General features: G+C 50.2%; 1 protein-coding gene across 5 annotated transcripts in view; it reads right to left on the bottom strand.

Moving 5' to 3' along the window:
- The window catches only part of Mef2 (myocyte enhancer factor 2), a 358,675-nt gene that overhangs the window by 27,789 nt on the left and 313,854 nt on the right, over positions 1–17,032 (bottom strand). The gene's annotated exons all lie outside the window — the stretch shown is intronic.

Below are 17,032 nucleotides of genomic sequence, written 5' to 3'. Positions count from 1 at the left end.
AGTCCTCCGAACCGGTTTCTTGAGCGAAAGATGGGCAATCACTGAGTGCAAATTATGTGAAATGTGTTCTTATAGTGGGCTGTCTGAGTAACCGAATGGAACACAACAAAATGAAGCTTCAATACAGCGATCGCACGGGTTCGCAGCGACCGACTGCACGTCTGCATGCAGGTCCGCGCGTAATGTTATACTTACGCAGCGAGCGCGTTTTCGCACCGTGTCGTGAGCTTTAGGCCGTAGCATATAAACATTTGACAATACACGAGCAACCATTGTCGCGTGAACGTTATCAGAGTTGTTAAAAAAATAATGTCGTTATAACTGTAAGGACAGCAACGCCTACGGCGACTTGTGATGTGCCTTCGCGACAATTCAATCGTTTTTTTTTTCTAAATTTTTGGACGTTTCAATATCGTGAATGCTAAAGTTGCATCGCACGGTATGTTTATCGGCGTACTCGGCGAGCAATTTTCGGCTGCTTCTTTTTCTTAGTCCAGTGCATTCATTGTTTACTGCTAACACAAACATGAGCATATGCCACGCCTTTTTTAATGTGCTTCTTAGCGTTCCCTTTCCATTCCAGTGAACTTGCCAGTATCTAGCATCAACAAGTTCATGGATCAAAGCTTCGTGACATCAGCCGGACACAGCGCGTGGGCGAGCTTGTCAGTGCGCGCTTTTTGAACATGGCAGCCCCGACGCCGTAGCAGAAATCGTCCCTTCACAAGTGCTTGCTGCACACCCTAGTTGTGCCGATGGCTGCTTGCCGGTTCTAAGTTTTGCGATCCAAGCTTCACGCAGGTTATTGTCCCGCGGGTAGGTGTGAAATCTGACACCGGGCTCCGTTGCGTTAGTCCGGCACTGCGACACCGAGCAGTAGCCTACCATATTGGACGCCTTCAAAGGCAGGCACTACCTATTATGGTGCCTTCAAGTGTTGTCAAGCAGACACCCGAAGCGGGAAGACGTCCCCACCTAATCAAAACCGCAGCGCAGATGGGACATTCATCTTCAATGGGCCCTGAACCACCTGTAGGGTTTGGTGAAATAACATAGCTCACAGGTAGCGTACGCTGCTGTGAACATCTCAGCCTAGTTTTCCTGTCGTACGCGGTGCGTGGAGCTCGCAAGTGGATCGCGAAGTCACCTTTTTCTCGAACACTCTTTTTTGAACAGAAAGACCTGTCCTCAATCTCTTCTAGACGCATTAATTCGTCATCGGACGCACTATTTCGTCATTCCCTTAGACGGCTGCTATTGGCCAATGGGGCTGACGCACTCGAGTTTTGAAAGCACCGTGGCGCGACCTGGCGGTGGTCAACGAAGTTGGCTGGGATAGTATAGAAAATACGCGTTCCCGTAGAGTGGCACGGGTCTCGCTCGTTTTGCGCTTCGTTGTGAGTCTTGTGCGTAGTTTTCGCGCTCGAAAAGTGTTCGACGCGTACGTAGGGCGTTGTGCGCTACCGAATGCAGCACAGGTCATGGAGTGCGGGCGCTTTTTGTCCGACAAACAGTGCTGAAGGCGGCCGGACCCGGTGAGTTGGTAGCAAACTCTAGAGTAATACGCCAGACTACGTCGGGAGCAGCGTGCTGTCCCCAAGCACTGTCACCGCCGTTATTGATGCATGGTGAGTTGTCATGAGGGTCATGGGCTTGACACGCTGGAATTTTCAACACACTGTGCGACGACTTGGTGGCGAGCGATAAAATTGACTGTAGTATACAAGTCGCAGCTCTCCGCATTATGCTACGCTGTCACCGGGCAGTATGCAACCGGTCTCGCTTGCTTCGTGTGTTTGTTCAGGGTTTATTTCCTGTTTTATTTTGGTGTTCAGATATCGGAAAAGGCACTTGCGTTCGCTGAGGGTAGCCTGTGGATAATCTCGTCGAGAGTGCACCTCATTTTAGCTTAACCATGAAAAATGCAGTCGTCTGTAAAGGTGCATGCGGATGATTTCTTTTTATTAGAAAACTGCCACCTACAGGAATTTACAGCACCTAAAGCAATTTCTTGTGGTGAAGCGGCCCACCTAATTAAGCGAAAGTTCATATAGAGCGGTTGAAGTTGTTACATAACGCGTTGCTGAAGGAACAAGTGAAAGAAAATTAATCGACTGACGTGGCACAGTCAATTGCGGCAATAGGATAGGGAACTGTATATAAAAAGTGGTGTTTAAACAGCCGTTGTCACATTGTATGTTACTGTAAAGAAATGAATGATAACAAACGTTGCTGCGGCATCGTTCTTCCTCCGAAAAAAAAGAAAAGTTACTCCACATGAGCGCAAAGGTTACAGACACTCAGTCACAGTATTTACTGATTGCGATGTCTGGAAATGCGCTCTTGCGGCATAAGCATGCATGTGGCCGGCAGTCTCAGCGTCAACGTACACCAGAGCCGCTCAAGCTGAGCTACAGTGCTAACGCCAGCAGCTAGGTTATATTAGTTTCATTAGTTAACTAATTCATTGTTATATTGGGCAACGGTTCTGAGTTGGTGCACGTGCTTACGCGAATAGACACATATTGCAGCAGTCTGTCGTTGCAGCTCGCCATCGCGCGACTTGAGCAGCAGACGCATGAAAGCGGCAGCGCACCGAAACGGCGTCTGCTACCTCTCGTGCGCAGTATACGCATTCGGCACAGGGCTTTGCTTCCTTGGCGACGGAAGGCATGCTACAAATCCTCTCACGCATGAAAATTCTCCAAAATTCCCATCACGGCGCAGCTGAGACGAGCAGATATACCGCGGAGCCATGCATGCATTCGCCAGCAGGGCATCGCCCTCCCCCCATATCGTACTACCCGAAACTTAAAGGCGCGGCATAGAGGGCTCTGTTGACTGGCGTTTCCACAGAGCCGCCTGGGCAGCCTGTCAGGCCTTATGAAACTGCGGTCGGCTACATGGCGTAGATACCGCGGCCGCCGCGGGTTGCCGCCACGAGTCCACTGGCTAAGCACACTGCGGCTCGCTGAAGACAACCGCGTTCGGCTTAGAAATAGCCTATTTTCACATCAAATGCCTTTCTCCACTTCGATAAAAAGTGGTTCAGGGCCCCTTCCAGCTTGATTCGGTGCTTACGAAAGGGCCGATGCGGTCGCTGTGCATTCCCGCGTGATCCCTCGTACCAAGTCATGCCGACGGCGGCGCAAGCTTTTCCAGTGGTAATTAAAGCTCGCCTCCAGTGCAAGATGTATTGGACGCTGCCGCTGAAGTGACTTGTGTAAGCGAGTAAATGTGTGTTCTCGCGATCTCCCAGCACATATCAACAATCCATGCGCTCAGCGGAATGCAAAGCGACTGTCTCTCGGCTTCGGAGACGGCGAGGATCTGGAAGTTAGGGACGACGTCGACAAGGGGGACCCGCTGGAGACTTGGCAAGCTGGGGCAGAATCTTATATAGCGGTTCGGAAAGCGAACCGTTCACTTGGCCCCATGTGATTGGTCGGGATTGTGCTTGCGTCACCGGTTGTCAGAGACCGCGGAGCGGCACCGCAAATTATGAACACGTCACGAATCTGATAATCCTTTTCAAAGCAAACCCGTCGTCCGCTAAGAGCAGAACCGGCGAAGAGGTAGCTCGCTTTTGGTTCCGCTGCTGTGGCTTGGCTGTTGGCTTGCAACCCTGGCCGCGCGCGCCGGCAGCGCGACCCCGGACGCGGGCGTCGCGGGCGGAGGCTATCACGTGCTCTTGTCGTCTGCTTGGCGTTGTTCTTTCGCTGTTGACGACGGCTGGAAATGTGTTACGCGCTCGAAGACGGAAAATTATTTGCGCCACTCTTGTCGGCTTTCTAAGTAGACGTTTTCCAGGCTACGCTACGAACTAGAGGACGCTCGGATACAAGCGTACCAGTGGCCATTCCACGGAGACGAAGGAATTGCGCGCTACGGTTCATCAGGTCTGCTGGAAGCGAAGCATTAATCGGAATGGCCTCGATCTCCGTTGCCGACACTGTCCACTAAGTTGCTCTTGCCATTACTGTGTCGGCCGGTAGAAGGGCTGGGTCAGCTTTCTTGTGACCCCGCTGCCAAAGCCCATGCCAAGGAGACATTTGCATGGCCAGATCGAGTTCCCCGTGCTATCGCCAGCGTCCATTGCTCGCAGATCGCCATTCAGCAGCCAGAACGGTTCAACCCAGGCAGCTCCAGCGTTTCTTTTGTTCGGCTGATAAAACTGCGGAGTCAGGACAGGAGGATTGTGGAGATCTCTTACTTGGCTGCTTCTTTTGCTCTAGTTCGGGAGTGCCGAACTTTCGTCCTCACTTCCACAGTATAGCACGCGCCGTCAGCACCACGCTCTTCGATTTTACTTCGCACAGGCCAATGCAGGGCCCGCATATCATAATGTTCGATTTCATGTTCCACTGCGTCCACCATGTGACGCGCCGTGAGGCAGATCGCAGCGACAGCGGCAGCACGGCGGTGTGCGAGCCATGTCCGAGCCGATGACGAAGGTCGAAAAAAGAAGGTAAAGTGATATAGACCAACAGAACCGGTTCACGGTTCTGTTGCACTCGGTACTTATAGCAAGTCCTGGCAGGTGCGTGCATCGTGCAAGCTCCTGGTAGCAGACTGTAACACAGCGCTGTGTTCTGCCAATTCGTTTACGTTTGCGATACAACCCGCCGACTGAGAAGTATACACTAATAAATTACTTCAATCACTGCGCAAACGCCCGGCACCGCGCGTTTATACTTTACAGCGTTCCAGATAACGTTTAATTTATATTTTATATTTAGTGAGCAAGCAGGAACATCGTGCAGTCCTTCGACTAGCGCGCAATATGATGAAGCGGCACTTCAGAGGTGGCACCCGCTTGTCGACTGGCCGCGTGCTCCCCTTCTTCCATCTCCGGCTTGGTTAGTGACGCAAGCGGCGAAGTGAACCGTTTGCTTTCCGAACAGTTATAACATTTCGCCGCTGACTTGACAATATCCGCGCAGAAGCGGTATAGAGGTGCGTATCAATGACCGACTAACGACCGACAATGACGAGGTGGAGAAAGAGGGTGAGGAGAGGCTCACTATCGGCACCATTAGATACCGCATCGTCTGGCTATCGTCTGGGAGACGCGAGTTTCCTCCGCTGCTGCTGCTGCCGCGAGGAAGCGGCGCATCATAGAGTCAAGCCAGCGGAATGGAGCAGCGCGCGGTCTCCGATCGGCGAGGATGCCAGCCCTGACCTTGGCGTTCGCGGCAGACTGACGGGCGCCGCGCGCTTTCGCCACCACCGTCCCCCCGCTCGCGTACGTACGACGTACGCTATGCCACACGCGATCTCTCATCAGCTGCACGACACGGGAGAACGGAGCAGACGTGAAAATTGCGTCCCCTTGTTTTATGGGCACATCGTTCTTTATCGGATTGCAGGCGGAGCCTCACAACACGTTAGAGAGCAAAGTAAGAAGAAAGATCAAGTCTTAAAATGTAATTTCCTCCTCAGCTATGGTAACGTGATGGAAACAAAGTGAGCTCAAAACCAGAAGCAAAGCATCAGGCAAGTTCTTCCACTTGTACTGCATAAGCCGTTTTTTTTAATTACATATTTTGTTCAATATTATGAACGAGTTTACACGTATTCGACCAAATTTTTACAGCTCTACAACAAAAGCACGTTGCATGTTACATCTGTAGTTACCAGCTGTTCTGTAAACTGCTAGCTGTCCGTCCTCTAACCACGGTATACGGTATCGGTCCTCAGATAGATAGATAGATAGATAGATAGATAGATAGATAGATAGATAGATAGATAGATAGATAGATAGATAGATAGATAGAGATATAGATATAGATATAGATATAGATAGATATAGATAGATATAGATAGATATAGATAGATATAGATAGATAGATAGATAGATAGATAGATAGATAGATAGATAGATAGATAGATAGATAGATATAGATTTTTGCAGCTGTGGTGCATTGTTCCGCGAACGAGCTCCCTGTGTCTGTATGTGTGCGCGCGCGCAGGGGGAAGGCGACTGCGCGAAATATATCGTATGCACTGTGAATTATCGCACGCCATCGTTTAATCTCTCCAGATTACGCTTCCATTGGGCCGACAAATTAGGGAGCACTCGTACACTATGCGCCCTGCATAGCGCGTGTGCGCGTGAAAGATTCCACACGCGGTAACTGAACGGCGTGCGCATCCCGCGAGAAACAGGTGCTTTCTTTCACGCGACCCGCCTCCTCTCCACTTCGAGGACACGTCCCGGAAAGATCACAAGCGGGCCTCATCACAAGCGATCGACGCGTCAATCACTTGGAACACGCCGCGCACTGGCGCTCACGCCCTTTTCCCCAGTCTGCTCGACGCGTAACGGTGCTCGTCGAATTTATAATGCCACTTTCGGACGCGATTCAGCGGCAACGCAAACGCTTATGAATGTACTATGCGAGGGCACGACGAAGCAAATCAGCCGGCAGCGCTCGTCGCCACGAGAGACATTTTCAAAGCGGTGATTTAAAAAAAAAAAAAAAAAACGACGCCTACAAAGCAGAAGCTCGTGTACGTGCGTCACGAGAGCAGAACGAGGAGCCGAGGAAATAATTTTATTCAGGAAGGGCGCGCCAAATTAAATAGCACGAGGCGTTCCTTTTTCCGTACCGTCGGCGCACGCCTCGATATAGTTTTGGATTGCTCAAGCGCTCCTCCTCACCCGCCGAGGAAAACGCAGCCACGTTGCAACATACTCGTATACGGGGAGTGACGTAGCTCTGCACGACCGCCTGCATATACGCGCTGCAAATGCAAAAAAAAAAAAAAAAAAAAGCTCGCGCCGTTTACTGCCGCAAGGCACGATCGTCAAGCGCGCACACATGTGCGCATTACAAACACGCTCCGCGCGCGCATGCACACCCGAAAAAAAAAAAAAAAGAAAAAAAAAAGAAACACGCGCAGACTGGGTGCCCACGCAGTCGCATTTGCCGAGGGACGGAACAAGATTTTGCCGATCACTGTTTAGCGATTCAGTGTATGCCTCCCTGCGCGTGGCATCGCAACCCGCGCGCCGATCTTTAATTTCTCGACCAGTCGTCTGCGCGTGCGCGCTTCACAATAAGCCAGGCATCGAGCCTTTCTGTACAGTACAATGCGCTGCGTGTGTGTATACGAAGAGCCCTCTTCTGCCGAATGCGACGCGATCAATCAAACTCGCTCGGGCATATATAGTATACACGTGGGCTGATAATGGCTCGGCCGCATACGTGTACGGTGCTCCAGTTTGACGTGTACACGCGTCTCAAATGAATTGTCTCTGCGACCGTATGCCACCGTATAATAGTGCGGCTTGCATTCTCTCCTCAACTCCGCCTTGCTTCTTGCATTTGTTATCGCCGGTCGACCTTTATCGACGCCGCGCGCGAGTTTCCATAGGCACAAGCATATAGCGATGCTCAAAGCGGCCGCATCGGTGCGTCGATAAGAGCACATTGATTTTTTGTTTGCCAGTAAAAAAGAAAAAAAGGAAATAATACATAACTTTGGCAAAAACTTTGGCCCACCGATTCGCAAATAAGAGACCGTAAGCGGACGCTCACAGTCACGATCCCCAGTGTCTCGACCAGTTGTGGCTTCCTACAGAGCGTAGTGGTTCGGGCAATCGCGCGACGAGGCCGGTACTCTGGGCCAGTAGGTGTACTGATTTTCGTGCAAACTAGGTATGGGAGATGATTTAGAGGTACTGTGTGCGCTAGTGGATACAACTTTACTGATAAAGAAGACAACGAAACTGACCCCCTTGACCCTCCGAGCTCACGCGTTTGTGTGCCTGTGTGCGCATGCGTGTGTGCGCGTGCATGCGGTACTTGCGTGCGCCTTTTCTATCTTTGATCTGCCGTTCCGCGCTGCTTAAATTACCTAAAGCAGTGAGTTTTACCAATAGCGCATTCAAGCATCCTCGCGTAGACAAAACTCCACGCCCATGCTTGCGTTGTTTTGCACGTCCGGCCGTTTGCGTCCTCTAACTTTGGGAGCGCAGCACCTAGAACTCCTTAATGAGGTAACGTGCAAGCTTAAAGTGCACAGCTCATTGACAGGACAGGGATACCATGAGGGTCGAAAGAGATCAGGGAAATCTACGCATAAACGTCCCCTTCTTGGTGATGAGATTACAGCCCGTCGCGAACGTTTAAAAAGCACCTAAAGACCCTTTGTTCAAAGCGATTGCGCCGGACGGCATCGAAGAAATGTAAACCAGAAAGCCTTAATTAACACATCATTTTTCACCGATGTCAGATATCAGGCCTGTTGCAAGATTAGCAAGCAGCGCAACACATGAAGTAGGCAGGGCTTTACATGGTTGTAAGACAAGGTCGTCATGGGCACTATATAAATAAAGTATGTGAACCTCATTTTCTGCGTCGCGCTTTCAAAAGCGGCCGCTCTAGGCCACCGCAGAGGCGCGTGTGCACGCCGGAGAACGACGCGAAAGCGAAGCCTTCCACGTGGCGACCCCGCGTGCGGCGAATTAGTTGCCGCACTGCAGCTCCCGTCACCTCGCGTAGACTGTCTCGCCGAACCGCTTTCTCGACAAAACACGAAAGTGGATAAAATGGAATGAAGTGCGTTCGACAATGAACGAAAGGTGATCGGGTACCCGAGAACACCGCGAACTTCTTGTCGTCACGCTGGCGTCATACAGACGCCGCGAACGCCAAACTGAACAAAGGAACGCCTAGCCGTCATTTTCTGCCTCTTATAAGTTATTCATTCCACGGAAACAGATGCACGCAGCGCGAATTCCGAGAGAACGATATATGCCGCTCTGCAGTCTGATTGAATACACTCTTCCGCATACGCTGTGCCCTTCATGGCGAGGGGATACATCGTTTGCTCTACTCGAGATGGGAAAAGAACTGACGAGTTGCTCGATGTGCTCTGTTGCTATTGTTCCTGGCTTCACGACTGTGTTGCTGCAGGCGTCGCTATATATGCGCAGGGGTGACACCGGCAGAATAAGGATGCCGTGTCTTCAAAGATACCGCCATCGTGTCTTCTTAGCATTCTCGTGGCTTGTTTTTGTATCACTGCGTGAGTGTTATAGTTGAGAACTCTAGACGCTGCTTTCTATAAAGCGTACTGTCTATTTCGGTGACAGTTTCTACTGTACGATGAGAGCAGACAGCCCTGCAGGTATTGAATTTAACATACGTATATACCCTATACAGAGCACCTCTTGTGCATCTGCCCGCTATCTGATGTACAGGGAAAATCGCTGGCAGACATCTCATCGAAGTTTGTCGTTGCACCAGTGACTGAAAAGGTTCTATTGCGACCTTTGCCCGATCCTCCTCATCAGCCTCATAGTCTGAAGGCTACCCGACAAAGTTGGAGTTTCGCAGTATCGCACTAGAGCTTGTCGTGAGTCTTTTGTTCCCAGGACCTGTCAACAATGGAACCACGTTCCCGGCGCGATGATTTCCATTGAAGTCCACGCACAATTTCGCACGGCCATAATCGACACCATCACTTCGGGCTTCACATGATCATATCACTACCTCACTTGCTGCCTTCCTTTATTCTTTACTGTTTTGTAACCTTTTCTTTTTTACCCCACACCTCTCTGTAATACCTTTGCGGTCTTGAGGCTACAATAAACAGATGAATGAGTGAACAAATTTTTGGATGAGAGCTGAGAGCGTACTGGGCAAGAGACTTCGAAGAGCCTTGAACCGCCCAAGTTTTTCACCGCCATCTTCATCCTTATAATAAACGTCTTCTCTGTCCTACCTTTCTGCAACCTTTTCCCTTCCCCCAACGCCGAGCAGCAGTTCAGAACATTGAATTAGGCCGACCTCACAGCTTTTCTTTCATGATATATATATATATATATATATATATATATATATATATATATATATATAATATAGAAAGAGAGAGAGAGAGAGAGATCAAAATTTCATACAACAAATTGCAAGGATGTGTTGCGCGTTGTGTGAAGCCGTGCCATGGAGTATTTCCTCACGGAAACACCGAGCAAAAGGACAAGTAAATGAGTTTTAAAGAAGGGCGGGGGGAGGGGTGCAGCGAAGGAAACAGCCACGGAAGGAGCCGCGACTTGTTGGGGACCGGGGCCGCAGAGAGGAAGCAGTTATTCGCTCAGTTCCCAAGTTGAGCCTGGTCGGTCGTCGACAGACAGCACAGCAGCAGCAGCAGCAAACGCAATACAGGCAGGAGCGCGTTGCCGCGGGACGAAAAAAAAAAAAAAAAGAGGTGGCGCGGCCGGGTCCCGACCTGCGGGCGAGACTCCGAGAGAGGAGAGTAGACCCGGGCGCTCCGCGACACCACCGGAAATGCTCGTCTTTCCCGCCGGAAGCACATCTGGACCGCGTTAGATAACGGCCACGGTGCGATGACCCACCCGAAGGGGCCGGTCCCAGAGAGAGGCCTCCTGTTCGCTCGCAGCACCGACGATTGCACACCTATACATGCACGTATGAAACCTTAGGCCACAGCCGACGGACGCCAACCGGCAACTCTTGCAGCCTGGAATCTCTACACGGTTCCGGTTGCATCCTACCGTTTTCTTTCCCGCAAGCACTATAGCCACTGGTCGCGAGGTGCGTGTTCTTATACTTCCTCTGGATGCTAATCGGCCCACGAACAGTCCTATATACTATGGAAGGGAGCATTGCGTCACGCAGCCAGCCTTGGCAAGCGAACGCTCCGTGAAGACACAATGGTGGCCCAACACGTGACCTCTTGCGTCGACATCACGGAGCAAGAATCGAGATTTGATAGACGTTCGGTTCCAAGTAGCTATGCCAGTAGTTTTCATTCGGTGCGCGCTTGTTCAACTGCCCTGTGCCCTGCCGTGGCTTTGCCTGCCGAGCGGGAACACTAACACCTACCGCCCACTAGACGTGCGATCACGCGATGGGCCACCAAGTTTGGCTTCAATTGCGTTGCGGTATGCTCCCTCCTATCTTCTTCCTTCCTCCATGAGTGCTACAATAAGACTAGCGTGGTTGCTTGGGCTAGTTGGTAATTCATGATAAAAAATAACGTACAGCACGAAGGACAAGGACTACGAGAGACGACATTCACAGCGCTGTGTATGTCGTCTCTCGCACTCCTTGTCCTTAGCGCTGTACGTTATTCTTTTTTATCATGAGCTACAATAAGACGCCACGCCAATAAATGGCAGTAGTCGTGGAACGAAGCTGGGTTGGCTGGATGGATGGATGGATGGATGGATGGATGGATGGATGGATGGATGTTATGAGCGACCTCTTTGGAACGAGCGGTGGGTTGCGCCACCAAGCTCTTGCATACTATACTGCATGCCTAATGTCTTACCTAAGTTAAAAAAGGAAAAATATGAAAAAAAAAGAAACGCACGATAAATTCCCATAACCAAATTTTCTGACCCCCTATTGCGAACTTTGTTTTCGTACATCTCCGTTCTTTCTCGTTTCCCTACCTTTCTTCCACCAACCTCGCTTCGAAAAGTAATGAGCTTCCCTTTCAGTTATCATAAACTGTAGTGGCGTTGCGCCACTACAGCGCTACCACATGGAATCGCGCAAAGTGGCACAAGTACTTTTAAGAAAGACTGTATATACGTGATGAGTTCTGTCGACTGACGCACCGGGGCGTTTTCGTAAAGCATCAACCATGTACGCTCGGCTTTTTGGTGAACAGGAATTGTATTCCTGCAACAGAGCGTCGTACACAGTTGACCGCCGTTACGTACATGCGGCCTCTCTGTTGATACGACGCTTCAACGTGCATGAGGGAATTCCGTTAAGCTACATAGCCAGGCATAGCCGCGCTCACCTGTTGTCTGTGTTCACCTGCCTGCGTGCACATCGACCTTCCCTTTGCGGCATCAATCTTTCGTTTTGCTTTGCTTCTCTTTATTTCTAAAGTGCACTTATCCATTGTACCTGCGCGTCGTCCCTTTTTTTTTTTTCGTTCTTTTTGTGCCGCCACAGATCGTTGTTTTGTTCCCTCTACGGGCAGCTGCTGCTGTGCCTTGCTCATTCGGCGCATGTCAACGTGCGCTCCTCCCTGCCAAGCACATGGCGGAAGGGAACGCCGATTTCACGCGTATGTGCCACCTTGTATGCGCTCCCTTCTGCCATCGTTCACTCCTTCCGTCATTCCTTTCAATCGCCTCGCCGTATTCCCTTTGCACCCTCGATATCCTTCTTTTACTTATCCCCGGCGGATTTCCCTATCCCCTGCCCTTTTCCCCATTCTCCGTCGCAATGAACCAATTTCGCGCGCTATTCGTAGCGTGCCTCTTCAGTGTTTTCAGCTTGAGGCGCGGCATGCCACTGGATTGGCAATTTCAGAAACCGAAGCCCCGGAGCCGCGATGATTGCAAAGAAAACAATCCCTCTATTATTAAACGATCTATTGAACCCTGGCGGATTCCTGAGCCATATGTCTCATTGGCCTATGTCCGTTCCTGCGTTGTGATTTCCGTTTAGCGACTGCATGCGCGCTCGGAAAGGAAATGGAACCACAGGTTTGACATATGGGTCATCTTAACGTTTGCATAACGGCATGCTCCTTTGAATTGAGAGAGCGAGATCTTTTTTTTTTTTTTCGAAAGAAGGCAGGGAGGTCGGCCTGGGCCAGTCAGTGTTCCCTAGCCTGATATACGCAAGGGGCATGGGGAAGAAAAGCTTATATGAGGTGAGATGCACCGTACTTGGCGTACTGTGTGCGGTCCACTGCTTTTTAAAGCGCATCATCATCATCATCATCATCAGCCTGGTTACGCCCACTGCAGGGCAAAGGCCTCTCCCATACTTCTCCAACAACCCCGGTCATGTACTAATTGTGGCCATGCCGTCCCTGCAAACTTCTTAATCTCATCCGCCCACCTAACTTTCTGCCGTCCCCTGCTACGCTTCCCTTCCCTTGGGATCCAGTCCGTAACCCTTAATGACCATCGGTTATCTTCCCTCCTCGCATACCGCGCATACCGCGCATACCGCGCTGTAATTGAGCCGCGTGTACTAACGGCTAGCCCTGCAGTGTGCGTTCATAGCGTGTCACCGCACGCCGTCAAGTGCGTGACGTGTCCAGGACTCAGTGTTTCGAACAATAATGCACCTGCGCGTTGGTAATAACGGTCCTGTACATCGATTTCTTATTTTTGGGTCCCTGACTCTTGAATTAACGCAGCCACGCCCTAGGCGGAGGCGTTGCGTTAATTCAGAGCAGCGTTAGTACTACTCAGGTGTTATACGAACACCGCCTCTGCGCCTTGATTATGATTTGAGGTTTGTATACACGTGTCAGCGCCGGTATACGGTCCCTAGCGCGGGCACTAACCGATATTCGGGCATACGAATGCATTCTAGGCGAACGGAAAACATTCCGACGGCGCAGTGCGGCGGACAGTTGCGCGCAGCGGAAGTAAGCACAATGTAAGAAAACGAGGGGAGAGAAATGCAGCAACCGTAACGCATGTAAACCGCGCAGTAAAAAAAAAAAAAAAATTAAAGGATGCTCCGGCCATTCGGGCATTGCACTGTGAAGTTTGCGACACAATGAAAAGAGAAGTAAGGTGGAACGCAAAGCCGCAGGCGTTGCTCTGAGAACCGCAGCGGTGAGACCACGGTATATATTATATAGCGAACGTGCAACGAACGGTAACATACTGCGAAAACAAGATAAGGTTAGAAACTAGGCCGGAATGAATGCACGGAATTCACTGCGTGCGCGCACGCGTGTGTGCGCATGTAATTGTACAGGAATACAATTCTATTTCACCTACAGCGATTATTCCGGAATATGTTATTTCGCAATACGTGATATATGCTTTTGTCCCCGCGTGCTTCGGAACACGCCGTGCCCCGCAATCACACCACGTTCACCGCATCTCCCTTCCTGCATCTCCTTCTCCGAACATCTGTCTTATATTGCAGTTTTGTTTCTCTTAATTCGCGGACATGACAGTCCCTTTGACGCATTTTGATTCTCAGATGATTCTGACTCAGCATACAAACGCCTCGCCTGCACAGGACACACACACACACACACACACACACACACACACACACACACACACATACATACATACATACATACATACATACATACATACATACATACATACATACATACATACATACATACATACAACGGGCGCGCACGTTCACGCCGAGGAGTCGCCTGTTCAGGTTTCAAATTTAATCGTTCCTCCATCCTTGCCACGCATGACACGCTCATCGCCTGTAACTCATGCAGCGTTGCGCGACCTAACGTCACCCCCTTTCTCTTTCTGCACTCTCATCCCCCTCTGTGTCGTCTCCGCGATGATCCGCTGACGCATTTTTCGGGGACACGCGCAGCCTGCGGGGAAGTGCAAGACAACGCTGCACGCAGCAACCGGGGAAACAACTTAGCAGCTGTCGCATTGTGCCGCTGTCAGATGTAGTTCCATTTCTCTTTCATTTTCTTCTGTTGTTATTATTATTATTTTCTTTTTTACATCACAATAACTGGTTTTCACTCGTTCAGCTTCATTTTGCGTTTTGTGCAGCAGAGAAAGACGTCAGCGGCGCTATTGAATGGCTCCAGCCAGGCTGATCTTTTAACCACGACGAAGATGACTTCGTAAAGGAACGCGCCGACATGCGCCGGGAGACGAGAGGGAGGGAAAAAATAAATAAAAAGACGAAGCGCATTTTACCATCTCGGTTTCAGTTCTAAATGGTAGAGCAGTGCCGCGCCAAGTGATATGTTTAAAAAGCAGCTGGTTCATGCGCGAAGTATTTGAGAAAAAAGAAGAGGCTTGCTGCGTTGCTTACGTCAGAATGTTTAACATCTGTCTCACTTTCACACCTCAACACAAAGTGAACGGGAAGCAAATGCCCAATGTCGCCAGAAAAGTCCGGCATGCAGCTCGGCTTGCCTCAGATGTGAATAAAGCATTAAATAAAGGGGAATTCACGGCCACTGACCATGTGACTATACGCATACAACGCGTATCGGAGAAATTGCTTCGGGCAAATGTCCAGGAAGCATTCACCATTTACCCAACTCTCCCCCCTCTTCTCCGCTTCCGTCTGGTTGCGGAATTCGCGGCAGCTCAGCCAAGGACGCAGGTTCGACTGCCGCGTCCGCATTCCGGCAAAGGGCATAATGCAAAAAGAGAAGCTCGTGAAACGCGCTTCAGCTATAGTGCACTCTACTTTGGGGGCACGGTGAAGAAACCGAGGCGGTCGAAATTAATCGGGAGCCAACAAACACAAAACACACCCTCTCTCACATGCCTTCTTACTTCGTCCCTCAGTGAGTTTCTTTTGAACATTGAAACCCGAAATTTATTATTATTTTTCAATCGAAGCGCTGTTTGGTAAGTGAATTGAAGTCTGGGAAAGCGACTTACCGAAAGCCCGACTACCCCTACCATCACCAATAATCTAAGCAACCGTCGAGAACGAGAGGAAAGCCTGAATAAGAGAGCATAAAAAAGAAGAAAAAGAAAATGCTGTGGGTGACACGATTTTACAGATTTGCACGAGCCCGTGAAAGCGCTTCGCTACTTCGAGCAAAACAAAGGCAGCGTCCGCAGTTTTAGATCTCGAATGACAGCGAACACCACTAAAATTTCAGACACTGCTTCATGATATAATGAACAAAGGAACAATATGTATCTTTTACACGACAGTCAGCGAGTCGAATCGATTTAAATTACGCGCCCTATACCACGCATGAGCGATCGAATTATACAACAGACCGAACCAGAACCTGAATCTGGCCTTATAAATCGTAAACGCGCACGCACGCACACACACACGCACGCACGCACGCACACACACACACACACTCACACACACACACACACACACACGCGCGCGCGCGCGCACACGCACACACTATCATAGGCAAAACGGTGGCGACATCCAGTGGCGAAAGCGAGCACAGAACGCTCACGACAGCCCCCGGCCAGAATGAACTTCCACAAAGCCAGCCACAACAACAGTTCGTGTCACGTGTGTGGAATGCTTGCGGAAAAGGAATGTTATAATCACGGAATGAGAGAGAAGCTGGGTGATGTGATCAGTTGTGTTTCGAAACTCACGACGCCGAGGAAATGGCAGAATTCTCTCTGTGGCTGCCATTCTTTTTCCGGCGCCAAGCGAAAGGCAAAATGATAGCTGTTAACCTGTTGACGCACAAGAGTCAAACACTTTCAGCTCGCATTAAAACCTTCAATGACTCTTTAGGTGTTCGTTCGTTGAGACGTCGCGCTTCTTGGGTGTAGGCCTTCTGAGTTAGTATATCATATAATGCCGCAGATATACAGGTGAGAAAGTTGAGAAGGTAAGAAAGAAGCTGTAGCAGAACTTTGCGCTTCGCGTCCCTGCCCACAAACTCGTCGTCGTCTTCTCTCACAGGTGTACGAAGGCGCTTGTGAAGACGAGCATTCGCGTAAGCGTTCGTCGCTTTTGCTCGAGAAAGACACCAGAAAAGGAAACATTTACTGGCAATATAGCCTATCCAAGTGCTGGCACACTGGCACGTTTAATTGTACCCTGTCAAACAAGTATATATATACACACACGGCGCGCACACGCAAACACGTAAATTAGGTGCCATGCAAAGAGGAATTTCCTCTTAATCAGGCACTTGGCACAGGAAAAAGGGTGGAAGGGAGGGGTAACCCTGATAAGAAGGAAGAGCTTATTCGAGCACAAATTTCTTATCCCCCCTCTCTCTCTGTTTCACTCTCGCTCTCTCTTCTTCTCGATCGTTCAGAGAAGGAGTCGAGAGGCAAAACCGAAGTCAACGCTTTTTGACCCCCACTCCAATTAAAGTACTGAACACCATGTTTATTGCCAGTGGGCGAAGCGAGCCAATCTTTAAGCAAGCGAGGCTGGCGCCATTCTGGCATCACGCCTCGTACATACGACGCGCGCGTCAAAGTCGCACGCGCAGCGCGCGTGCCCCCCAAAAACACGCGGCGGGGCCACGAAATTAGCATTTTCGTCCGTCGCACATAGCAGGGCATATATAGCGCCATATAAGACACACACGTCGCGCTGCAAGTACATGAACT

Source organism: Dermacentor variabilis, chromosome 2 (assembly GCF_050947875.1).
Source record: "Dermacentor variabilis isolate Ectoservices chromosome 2, ASM5094787v1, whole genome shotgun sequence".
Lineage (NCBI taxonomy): Eukaryota > Metazoa > Arthropoda > Arachnida > Ixodida > Ixodidae > Dermacentor > Dermacentor variabilis.
This window is presented reverse-complemented; position numbering and strand designations above follow the sequence as displayed.